General features: G+C 40.2%; 1 protein-coding gene across 1 annotated transcript in view; it reads right to left on the bottom strand.

The window, feature by feature from the left end:
• Positions 1 to 13,585, bottom strand: part of ACE2 (angiotensin converting enzyme 2) — a 174,988-nt gene that overhangs the window by 120,421 nt on the left and 40,982 nt on the right. The gene's annotated exons all lie outside the window — the stretch shown is intronic.

Here is a 13,585-nt window from a genome sequence, read left to right as displayed (position 1 = left end):
AGTATACAAATTGAATAAATAATATTAATACTAATGATATAATACCAGGGGGGAACATCACTTATTGGATTTTCGCTTGCCACAGCTGCTAAGGCTAGACACAAAGAAAGTGGCTATCCGACCCTTAAATATTTCCTACTTTCTACTGTGATGTTAACATATGAGAGTGCTAGTGGTGAAATAGTTAAACAGGTTACCCAATCAGAACCCAGGGGGTGGAGTCAGAGGGACTATAAAACCAGCTCTGGGAGGTGCAAAGGGAGGAGTTCGTTGGGAGTTGGGTGGTTGGTTGGAGTGGGAGTGAACTGGGATAGAGTCTGTGGGTAGGTTGAGTTAGTGTAGCGAAATAAGCTGAGTCAGGAACAGTTAGGAGCTAGGAAGACAAGTAAATATCTGAGAGGTGGTTTAGTGAGTGAGAGCAGGAAGTTATAGGTCTGGATAGGCACCCCATGATTGTAATTGATCGATACTGTTTATGAAACCACACGCTTGTTAAACTGCAATAAATAAACAGAAGTTTATGTTCCAATTTAACCCTGACTGGACTCAGTATTGTACCAGGTAGGGCCTGGGTGGTGGCAGAGAGAAATAAAGTGGTGGCACAGGGATCAATAGACGGTGGAACGTCCAGGGACCCTGTGTGATCGCCACATCTTCCTGTCTACCTATGATTCTTCATGAAGTGAGCATGAATGTTGAGAAGACAAATTCTTCGCATTAGTTCAATTTAGTATTTGAATCCTAGGGGAACAGGAACATAGGAAGCTGCCTTGTACCAAATCAGACCACCAGTGAATGTAGCTCCATCTTGTTTGTACAGTGACCGGCAGCAGTTTGCCACATTTTCCAACAGAAGGCCCCCGTCCCCCCGTCCCCCAACCCTGCCTAGAGATGCCAGGGATTGTGGTTAGCAACTCCTCAAGGTTTCAGTAGTTTTCTATGGAGGATAATTGCAGCCCAAACCTTCTCAATTTGAAAGAATCCAAAAGAGGGAGATTAATAGTGGGGGCCACACATAGTTGCCCAACACTTGATGGTTTGATGGATGCCACATATTGTCAGCAAACAAGGGCACAGCATTCCAGTATGGAGAACACAATTTAGGCATGTGCTTGGACGAACCTAAGCCTCTGCTAACTGAGCTAAACGTCTCCCACCTTTATCTTACCATTATTTGGTTCACATTTAAAGTCAAGCCAAGAATATCATGGCATATATATTAATATTTGCTTTCACTTGGATCCTTATCTTCACTTATGGTGGCAATTTCAAACCATCTAAGGCTGCAATCCTATACCTTCTTATCTAGAAATATGACCCACTGAACATAATGGAGCTTTCTTTTGAGTACACAAGGACTTCTGGGTAGAATTGCACTGTAAATGTGGACTACAATCTGTTAAGGACCATTACGTGATGGATGTTTGAAATGATTCACTCCACACAAACCCTGCTCTTTCTATCCAAGTAACAGTGGACAGCTATGTCACATTTACTTGGAAAGCTTTTTATTGTTTCTGTAAAAGTCAATCATATCTTTGAAAAGTTCAAACAATGCACCACATCAATAAGTTATTGATTCCTACCACCTGGGCTGTTCTATGGGCTGACACATCGCAAGCTCAGAAGGAAAAGCTCCCATTACCCAAACCAGATTTGCTTCTCTAAGTGTATTATGTCTTGCCATTTCCAGGTGGGCGGGAAGCCTCAGATCTGATATTGTCTTTAACATTTACAATTCTATTTTTATTCAATTTATTGCGCCCTAGGGCAATCACACGTTATAAAAGTCCCATCCCTTTATCCATTTTACATCCACATTTCAGAGGTAGTTGGAAAAAGCATTAAAAACGTACATTAGAGTGGAAAAGTTTGAGCTCTAATAAAGTTTTAGCTTTAAGAAAAGCAATCTTTGAAAAATAGGTAAAGCAATCAGATTGCTGCTGCTATTGCAGTGATTGGTTGTGGTGTATTTTCAATGGTCTGCACAACCTTTATGGATTTCAGGTATTCTTATCTACTTGTTCCTCCTGTTCCCCATCCCCAAATTTACAGATCTCAAGTTTACTCCAGCCTGAATCAATCCAGAGTTTGATTTTTCTCCTCTCGAAGCTATCACTTTACAAAGTGATAGATCCCATGGCGCTTCAGATTTAGAAGTAAACAGTAGCAGAAATACTCATCTCAGCTGGTCAGTGGAAAGTAATTGTTTTTATGTTATTCAGCTTTTGTTCAGGAAAAAACAAATCATAGCATAGTTGTGTTTTTATAGCTTTTACAGTCAGTTAACATGCCTTTTTGTGGGGCTAACCTGATTCCTCTTGTGTCTGAACTATCAGTTTCTTCCCCTCTTTGTGGGAGTCAGAAAACAGTGCTTGCTTTGCTTTGCTTTTATTATTTCGGAGAATTTCAGGGAAATGTGAGCAGAAATTGCCAACATTCATTTATTTATCTCATGTCCAGGATAGAAATCAACCCAGCAAATGCGATCAGTATTTGCTGTTGTTTCCAGTCTGCAGATTAGAGATAACGTTGCATAACTGATTGCTCCCCACAATTTATATTGCACTTCCTTTGCATTGAAATGAAAGGTGTGTAATAACAGAATGAGAACATAATTAATTATATAAAATTTCACCATAGCGGGCAGTGAGGTGAATAATGTAGTTTTTGTCATAATCTGAACTGCAGCCGAATGGAAACAGCACTGCTTGTTATGAACATGGGATGGAACAGATATTGATGCCTGCTTACAGACCACACGTTCCAGTGCATTTCCCCATCACTTTACTTATAAAGAAAAGTCTGCTTTGTGGTTTGTTGTTATTTCTTGCACAAGAGCACTGATCAGCTTTAATTGCACAACCTGAATTTGCAATAATAAGAGTCTGGAAGCACCCTTATACACAGTTCCCTTGTTGATGAGTTTATAGCCTTGTTTGGCCATAAAGTTTACTGATAGCCTTAGGCAAGTTGCTTACATTTTGTTTAACTTAGAACCATAGAATCATAGAGTTGGAAGGGACCCCGAGTGTCCAAACACCTGCAATGCAGGAATCTCAACACGGTGGTTCCCCAACCAATTTGAAACCATACCTGACCCTGCTTAGCTTCGTAAATGTGCTAGCAGCGTTATTGCTGTTCACTAGGAGTACACTTGCTTTACAGGAATGCTGTGAGGCTAAAATGCTTTTTTAATGTCCTTGGGAAAGGAAGGAAACACGAATAAGTAGCTCATTATTTTCAGTGATTGTCACTTCCATCTATGGTAAATAGTCAAGCTGTTTTGGGGAGTGGGGCACATGTTGCTGCCTGAAGTATGGCTAAATGATATGAATGGATTGCCCTGTATGAGGGATGATCAAGAAGATGCCCTGCAGATGTCGTGGAACTCCATCTCTCATCAGTTCAAGCCAGCACAGTCAATTGTCAGGGATGATGAGAGCTGTAGTTCAGCAACATCTGGAAAGTACCACCTTGTCACTATAGGCTCTTTTAAATGTGATCTTAATATGAAATAATTAATTATATAATTATGGACGTGAGAGCTGGACAATAAAGAAGGCTGATCGCCGAAGAATCGATGCTTTTGAATTATGGTGCTGGAGGAGACTCTTGAGAGTCCCATGGACAGCAAGAAGATCAAACCTATCCATTCTTAAGGAAATCAGCCCTGAGTGCTCACTGGAAGGACAGATCCTGAATCTGAGGCTCCAATATTTTGGTCACCTCATGAGAAGAGAAGACTCCCTGTAAAAGACCCTGATGTTGGGAAAGATGAAGGGCACAAGGAGAAAGGGACGACAGAGGACGAGATGGTTGGATAGTGTTCTCGAAGATACCAGCATGAGTCTGACCAAACTGCGGGAGGCAGTGGAAGACAGGAGTGCCTGGCGTGCTCTGGTCCATGGGGTCACAAAGAGTCGGACACGACTAAATGACAACAACAACAAAAATATGAGATGTGATTTTCTAACATCTTGGAATATCATATTCAGTTGTACATGGAATCAAGGGAACAGTAGAGCAGACCTGATGCAATTTTCGCTGGTTGAAAAGTGCTTTGATATTGCCAAGTCTTTAAAAATAATAATACAGTAATGAGGAGGAGGTTTCTTAGAAACACTACTTACTCAAAGTGCTGGAAACAAAGGAACACCCTTTGGGCAAACCCGAGAATGGATATCTGATTAAATTGCTGCTTGCGCTTCAAAAAGCTCTCTTAACTTAGTATCTATAATCCACTTATGAGCATGATTCACACATAGAACATCAATAAATATCTCCATAATTTAAAGGCCTGCAGTCATTTCCTCTCCACAGGGAACCCAGCGGACTCCACTTCTGTGAAGGGTATTAGGGGTCTCTAAAAAATCTCAGCAGCATTACTGAACTAGAGTTCTCAATATTCTTTGGGAAAAGCCACAATGAGAAAACCCACACAAAACTGATATAAATATATGGTATTGATCTGCCTCTGGAATATCTTTCAGGATATGGAAAACAATAATGGAAAGCAATAATGGCTGTTGTGTGAGACAGAGGGACTGCTGCCAAGTCAACAAAAATGAAATCAATCAATCAATAAAGGGCAGCATACTGAGAAAAAAAATCTCATTACTTTGGCAGCAGAGTTTGCTGCCAACTGAGTGTCCAACACCAGGTTTTCAGCAACTTGGAAGCGGTTCAAGCTGATGATGGGCTTTTTGGCTCCTTACTTTTCTGTGGACCAGGAAGGACCAGCCTACATCACCAGTCTTGACCACAGGACTCATAATCCATGTAACTGATCTAGTCTACAATTGCTGTGTCAAGGTCATTTTGACTTTGGTCTGATGTTCCAATTTATAACTTAAACTGGACTGATTAATAAACCCATTAGTTTCCTTGTTTTGGCTTTGATTTATTTACCATCAATAGCTGGTTGGTGTGAGGGCCAATCGCTATGGAGATACAAGCTGTACCACTGTATCACTGTTGGAATCTAGAACTATAATCCTTGAGCTGTTGCCTTTATCCTCATTTAGGATTATGCAGACTAAGTCTCCACAGACTGAGCCTTATATCTGCGTATACTACAAAATACATATTCTAACCATGAGCTGCTGTCAACATTTGAGTTAATTCCAATATGTACTTCAAACATAAAAATAAAAGAAGTTATAGAAGTGATATGGAAGGAAGGCAATAAAAGCTGTCAAATTCTTTCACAACAAATCATATTACTTGGAGTTTGTATCCTCCACATTAGTATAATGTTTACAAAAAAGAAAATAATGATAGCAGGAAGGAAGGTACATAAATGCAGATTGCCAATGCACGTTGAATGTCCCTCTGTAAAAAATCATCATCATCATCATGGATCTCTTTTAAAAACGTATTTATGAAGAGAATTGGCAGAAATAAAGGCACTTAGTAAAGGGACCCAGAACAAGGCAAGAATGCAAAAGAAGACAAATTGTTATGTTTCGAATGACAGACCACAGCAAAACCTCTTAAATAGCAAGCTAAGTATTCAAAGAGGTAGTTATCTTTAAAAGCTTGCAAATCAGGTGCTATTGTCACCCTCTGCTTTTACATAAATATTTGGAATAAAATCTTTTCCCTCAGCATTGCTAAAATCAAGTTGTTTTAACTTGGTGGGCTAACTAATGCAAACACTCAGGTCTGAAATTGTGTCTCATCTTCTTAGGTGGGGAGGAGGGGAAAGGAAACTTTATTTTTGTGAACTTCCTTAACTTATCATAGCATCCAAACCTATACATGATGTAGAATGGTTGCAGTTTAAACCATGTTATAAATTATACTCATCTCTATTTACACTCTGCTTTCTGTACAGAGATTCACATCATTTAGATCAGGGGTTGGGCGGCTTTAGAGTTGCTGAAACTTTTTTCTTTTTTAACTTGAACTCCAAGATCTAGTAGCCAGGGCTAGGTACAAAGACCGTCTCATTAGAATGAAAGGACAACAAGCACATGAGCATATTCTGAGCCTGTGAGTTTGTTTTCAGTGGCAGCCCATTCAGCGAAAGCACATTTCCTCTCCCTCAAAGAATCCTGGGAACTGTAAATTGTCAAGGGTCATGGGAATTAGAATCATAGAATTGTAGAGTTGGAAGGGATCCAGAGTGTCACCTGGTCCAATCCTCTGCAGTCCAGGAATCAGAACTAAATAACTAAACTACAGTTCCCAGGATTCTTTTTGGGGGGGAGGGTAGCTTTAAATGTATGGTATGTACAGTTCGTGTCAGGCTTCAGGGACTCACTTCCTCTCCCCCTTTGGCAGTAGGTAAGCAGAACAAAGCGAAAGAAGTCTCTTATCAGTTCAAAATTATAATGATCACAGCGAGAGAACAAAGAATCCATTCCTAAGGATGAAGGTGCTCCCAATTAAGGGTTCCACCCACTTCCTCCCTAGTCACCCACGTCACTTCTGTGTCTTGCAACCTGGTCTCGCAACCACAGTGCTTTCTGTGCTGCCACCTTATCTGCTCTCCTTGACCTTGGGCTGAGCAGATGGATGCTTTCCAGCGAAAGTGAGTCTGTTAACTCTCTCTTTCCCAGTTCTTTTTCTCCTAGCTGTTCACCACCCAGTTCTTCCCAACTTCTGTCTTCTGAACTACGTCCCTCTGCAAACCACTGTTCCAAATCTATACTATCCCCCTGCTCCCAGGAAGATTCAGGATCCTGGTCAGGAACAGGGGGAGGCTCCCACTATTTTTCCTCAGTGCAGCCCTCCTCAGCATGGTCCCTGACAGTATGTAGCTAAAGTATTTTCAAACAAACATCCACTCCTGGTTAGCTTTCTTCATTTCAACAGGCTAATTTAGGTAGGGAAAACTCATTTTGTTGTTCTTGCCTTTGGGAACAAACAAGCCTTGCTGATTCACTGCGGAGTAGAACTACCTTCTGCCCAGCCTAATTTAGAGGTGTGCCGATATCTCCTCCATTTTGCCATCTTCATTTGCCTGTTTATGAGGCTTCATGTGCTGCTGTTTTTCTTCACATCTAAGCAAAATAATTTCCTTCGGTAACCCATAGCTCCCTTATTTCGTAGCATTATGATGTCTTTCATCGACTGTATTTGTTTCATCCTCTAATTTTGTAATTCCTTTCAAAAGCAATTTAGTTTCTCTCACTTCATTTGTTCTTTATAGAGCCGTTATCCTTATGGCTTCTGACTCCTGTTTGGCCCTCAGTCTTGATGAATGGCTTAATTAACTTGTATTACCAATGCGTAAATGACCAATTTCCATCACGTTGAAGACCATCTCCCTTCATCGTGCTTAGCATTCAAATCTAGGTCCTAATTTTGAACCTCACCTTTCATTTTCGGAGAGAAAGCTTCTGCCTCCCACTCTACCCTCCCTACAAAAAAACAAGCAAAGAAGTGGGGGGGAATGATGAAAGGGATGCTGTTGGCTCAAAAACAGAAGGCCGAAATGAGAAGTTCAATTTTAAAATAATCTTGAAAAATTAAAGCTAGTGTCATGGCTTTTTTAGAGTATGAGATCTGAACTTTTCTGTCATTATGTCTGCAATGCGAAGGTTTTCTGCTTAAGAAAAGATTGTTCTGTGAACCACCCCAAGACTTCTGGGTATAGAGCAGTATATAAATTCAGTAAATAATAATAATAATAATAGTTCCACTGAAATCCGTAAAAACCATGCGAGGATATTGGCCTGTGGATTGCAGCCTATGTAACTGTGGAGTGTGGTAGGACTATGCTTTGTGTATTGGGTAGAACTACCATTGATGTTTATTATGCTGCTGTCACTGGTTGAGATGGGAGGAAAAAATGAACAGGAGAAATAGCAAGTAACAGTATAAAAAGTATACGGCATCTTTTTATTTAAAAAAACCTCCCTGTTTGGAATATGTTTATAATGACTTGTTAATTATACACAATGAGCACACAAAGCTTTTAAAACCAAATTGTTGAATATACAGAAAGAAGCTAGAGCATTAATAAACTCTAAGCAGATCACACACACACACACACACACACGAAAAAGTTAAAGGACAAGTTGTCAAAAAATATCAAAATATGTCATTGAGAATCCAAGCTTCATGCTCTTTAAGTAATCATGTTTTTGACTATGATCAATGAATTTTTGCCACTTAATCAAAAAGGGGTACTCAACAAAAAATTTGGTAATGAAGCAGGGGTGCCCTTTGTCACCCTTGCTCATTGCTCTTACACAAAATGAAGAAAGCACCAACAGCAGTCAAACCAGAGAGGGAAAACTCATTTACCTTTACTTACATTTTGTGTCTTATTTAGAAGGACTTTTTTTTTTTGGCAGTTCTTATTTTCATTTTTAGGTGTTTGGTTTGTCATTCATTTTTGTTGAATACATTTTTTCTTGTTTATACATTTTATGTTTGTCATATTTTTATTTTAAAAACACACTTGATAATTTGTTCCATGAGGTGTTATGAGAAGGTGTCACATGTTATACTCACTATCCCATTTGCTATGTGTGTTATTTCTATATTTATAGTGCCTTCGAGGAAGGAGTTCTTTCAAAAATATGTTGGGCATGGACTAAATTTTCATTTCTCCAGTATTTAGTCCAGCTGGCCATATTTCTACATCCTCATGTTTTCTTTTTTATTCCCTGCGAAAATTTGTTTAATGCACATATTTCCTATCATGGTGTTTTTGCATGCATTTTTGCCAAATAGGCACATTTTTGCAAGCATCGCCCCCTTAAAATCATGTATTTCTGTGTGTTTGTTTCCATGAATGTATGGCTTTTTATACATTCGTGTTTTTTTGTTTGGAGAACTGCATTGCAAAATTCAAAGAAGCACAAACTTTGAAAGATAGCTGTGTTTAGTTTACAAATTGGGGAACCCATTGATCATCCTCATTGTGTGTTGTCCAAGAATGGATTGGCACTAGCAGCATTAAAGGACAACACATCCATAGCCAGTGTGGTGTAGTGATTAAGAGCAGTAGACTCGTAATCTGGTGAACTGGGTTTGTGTCTCTGCTCCTCCACATGCAGCTGCTGGGTGACCTTGGGCTAGTCACACTTCTCTGAAGTCTCTCAGCCCCACTCACCTCACAGAGTGTTTGCTGTGGGGGAGGAAGGGAAAGGAGAATATTAGCCACTTTGAGACTCCTTCGGGTAGTGATAAAGCGGGATATCAAATCCAAACTCTTCTTCACCTCTTCTCCATCTGAAATTACATAACTGCAAGTGGCTGAAGTTTCACAACAAATAACTACTTGTGAGTCAGTTAAGGAGAAGTAGAATTATAATGTTACCTATGTAATGACACAATTATTGCGGGACATATGCTGCCATATTCATTTGTTGAACATCTAGCATTTCTAAAACTCTAATACAGTGTGCTTGAAGATGACAGGCCCACTTCTCAACACGAGCTCTCTCTGCTGCGGGAGAAGGAAGGACCATTTGTAAAGAAATCCACTTCACCAGTCATGTTTGGACTAGCAATCAATCAGAAGGGTGTCTTTTACAGTGCATTAGGTCAAAATTACTATTTGTTAAGGTGCCAGGCAGCCCTCGGCACCTGTAGATTTGGAAAAAGTAACACAGCTGCTTGTATTCAATCCAAGCTGAATGAGTCCATCACTCAATGGCTGCATCCTTTGGGCATAAAAGTGGGCTATAGATTTGCCAGTGGGCTATTGAGAATGGCAAAGCACTGTGAAAGCAGCTGTGTACTCCAAACTCACACACATTCATTGTGCAGCCCACTCGTAGAACTTCAGGGGGAGAAGGTAAAGGAAATTCTTAGAAATTTGGTCAAAGCCATTGAAACTGTTTGACAATGGAAAGATAGATCTCTGGCCAGTTCCATCATTCTTGTATGCTGCTCCTGGCAAGTATATTGGTGTATATCCTTATAAAAGTAAAATAAAGCTGCAAAAAGACGCATGTGCTCTTCAGAAAGTTGCCACAATTGCAGTGTTTCTCTACCTCTCTTTTAAATTGGAACCAGTGAAGGCGGTGAAGGTCCTGTGTGAGTGCCTGGAGGCGGTTGGAGGATGGATGGCGGCTATGGATTGGCGGCTATCATAACCACTGCTTGCCTTTTCTCCTATTGTTTCAGTGGCAGACCTTTTTTTTAACCATTACTGTTGTGCTAGGAGTTTAAACATCCTCATTTCTCACACTTTCTAATCCATGCTTTTTTAATGTTGACATATCAGACTAGGTGCATCATGAAGGCTATTTTTAAAGTTTGTATAGCTCAGATATCAGTTTAAACATTGTACACATCAAACACACAGCAGATTAGAAAATTGCAAACTGTAGGCAATTAATAGATATTTAAACTCACAGGATTGAACAGGGCCTGTAATCCAAATGATTGTCCAGAGCAAATATACTCTAAACCCACTCAGAAATTACATTCCACAGTCATGAATGGAAACTTTTAGCAAGAGGTATTAGATCAGTTCAAACACAATTAACACCAATATGTCGATAAAAACATTCGCTACAGATAAAATGCACTGAGAGAGCTTCATGCCAAGAAAGTTCTAATAGAATATTGCCGATCGCATAGGTGGATATAAACATCTTATGCTGCAGTCCTAAACTCCATTACTTTTGAGTGGACATGGTTAGAACTGCGCTGCTACCTTCAAACTAATAACAACATCCCTTCTCCCCAACATCATCAGAACTACTTTAAATGCTTTAAAAACTGCCCAGGAGATATGATTGAAGTGTAGCAGAAAAATGCTTATTATAAATAAATAGCATGTGCAACTAGAGGATGGACAGATCAGTCTATTCCTGGTCCATATCACTTCCACATGTGTTCATTCCTAAATCCATTCAATATTGTTTCCTCATTAATCTGCGGAATGAGATTTGATGCAGGATGAGGCTGCCCAGAACATTCCTCAGCATTAAGAAGCAATTAGCTAACTATTTCGTGCCCATGGCAACATACTGCCAGGAAATTAGCACTATTTGTCAAGTCCTAAAAGGCTGGGGGGGGGGGGCGATCCACTCTCCCTCAGACCTTGTGGGAGGTCAGACTATATTTTGGAAAAAATATATGAAAGAATTCCTATGCCCCACAAATAACCCAGAGATGCATTTTAAATAAAAGCACACATTCTACTCATGTAAAAACATGCTGATTCCCGGACCATCCATGGGCTGGTTTGCCTACCCATGTGTTAGACTGTACACTCTGCAATTTTTGAAATACTAAATGGTTTTCAGATGCCTTAAAATGAAATAAGCAATATAAGTTGCTTCCAAGTAAGGCTAATTCTGATCATAAAAGTAGAACTACCTAAAACTCTATATTTGTTTACATTTTGAGTTACTAGTATCATGCTTCTGTTAAAACACTCATCTTTCAGCATGAGCCAGTAGCAGCGCAATCTTTTACAGGTCTATTCAGACGTAAGCCCCACTGACTTCAGTGTGGCTAACTACTAAGTAAGTGCATGCAGTTTTGCAGCCTAAATGAATGTAAGCATTGGATAACAACTTGGGTAAAGTCTTCCCTCTGGGATCATCTAATGTCCCTCCTAAAGCCATGGTTTTGTAATACATTATTTCTTATTTTTATTTTCATTTGTTGGATATCAGTAACGGTCTGGCTGGCAGTTACAGATTTTATTTTTATCCCAGTGGTTTATACACTTAATTGAATCCTTAATCCTTCGTTATTATTTTTTCCCTTTTAAACACAGGAAACCAATTACAATGTTCGGCTTCCATTCACCTCCGGATCTTTAATCCTCTTGAGGATCCTACTGATGCTTCTGTAAATTGTAATTAAGAACAGAAATAGGGCATGCTTTGTTACACATCAAGCTTGCTATTGAACAGGCAACTTTCATTAAGAAATAATCACCATCTCTGCATGAATAGAGTTGGAGGTTATGATAGCAGGAGGGTAATGATGGATGTGAGCAGACTTTTAAATAGTTTGAGCGCATATAGTCCCTTTGCATCTAGGCTACGTCTGGCAGCCAGTCTTCAGTGCAGTTCTGCTGATGAAGCTATTTTTGTTCCAAACTGTCATTTGGAAGCTCGGCTGATTAAACTACTAAGGCTGCAATCCCATGCACACCTAACCAAGATCACGTCCCAGTCCCATTTTGACGTGCTTCTGAGTAGACATGCATTGGATTGTGCTGCAAATCACTTTTCTGCCATTGGCTTTTGATTAAGTCTACATGACAAGATTAATATAGCTATCTATTAATCACAGCTTAATGTTTCTCCAATGACATTTTCATGGGTTTGTTTTTTTTACTCTAATGATTCTGCAGTTCCTGTTTTCTATTATGCCTAAATAATTTAGTTGCATTACATGAATTACGGGCTCAATCCTGCACTTGAGATACATTCACTGAGGAGTGATAGGATGTGATGGCTATCCTGGCGAAACTGAATTAGCGTGAGAGAACTTGACTTATGTTGGTGAACTGTGAAGACCCAGTGCAACCCCATGTCAGCATATTGGTTCTATTGGTATAAGGTTCCAAGCCAGAACTGATATAGGGGTGGGGCATGAGTGGCAAAGGGTCATACTGGACTTATGCCCAATCCTACCCCAGAGCTTTTCATGTTGGTGACACACTTTTTACACATGCATCATTTCACGACACAGTAATTCAGTTTTGCACCATTTTGTGACACAGTAATTCTGTTTTACTAGCAAACCGGAGGTTAAACTAACCCCTTTCCAGCCCCAGGAGGAGTGTGGAGAGCTTTCACATGACACACCTACACACTGCAGCCAACACACTAACATGTCGGGACACACAGTTTGGAAAGCTCTGTCCTACACCCCTTTACTCCCCCAGCCCAGTCTCACAGCAACAGCTCAACTTCAACCACAGAACTGGTGTGAGGGAAATACCTGCCATAGGATTAAAAGGAGAGGGGACGATTACTGCCTTCCTAGGACCCCCTACTTCCACTCACCTCACAATGAGATAGAATAGGATTTGGAGTAACTCCACGTCCAGTCACAGCACACCAATGCCCACATATAAACTCTCACCCGAGAGACAGTAACCCTGGACTCGGAGGCTGTGTATTCTCACTTGCAAACTAGTGATCTATCAACCTAAAGTATGACCACAATAAAAACCCAGCAACCAATTAACATTTCTTGGCCGTATAATTTTGAATTTGAAGGAAACCCTGGAAAGGTTCCTTTTTTCTCTCAATGCTTGGAAATGAATTTTCACAGTCCTAGATTTCACATATGATTACAGCAAGGTTCTTTGGGTGAAGTCTCTTACCAAGGCACAGATATCCTCTTGTGCGGGAATAAAAACATCCTGTGCAAAGAACATTCTGTTACCCACGGGTAGTATTGTAATGCTCTCTACATGGGGCTACCCTTGAAAATGGTCCAGTAGTGGCAGCTGGTGCAGAATGCCACTGCTCAGCTGTTGCACCGAGCAGCAAGAGGAGACTGCGTCACTTTTGATCCTCAAAATACTGCACTGGATGCCTGTGAGCTAGTGGGCCCAATCCAAGGGGCTGGTACTAGGGAACAAAGCCCTGAATTACTTAGAACCAAGTACCTGAAGAAGTGCCTTCCACAGAACCTTCCA

This window comes from Podarcis tiliguerta, assembly GCF_965153285.1.
Source record: "Podarcis tiliguerta genome assembly, chromosome: 4".
Lineage (NCBI taxonomy): Eukaryota > Metazoa > Chordata > Lepidosauria > Squamata > Lacertidae > Podarcis > Podarcis tiliguerta.
Note: the sequence above shows the minus strand (reverse complement) of the source record. Positions and strands in the feature narration are given on the sequence as shown.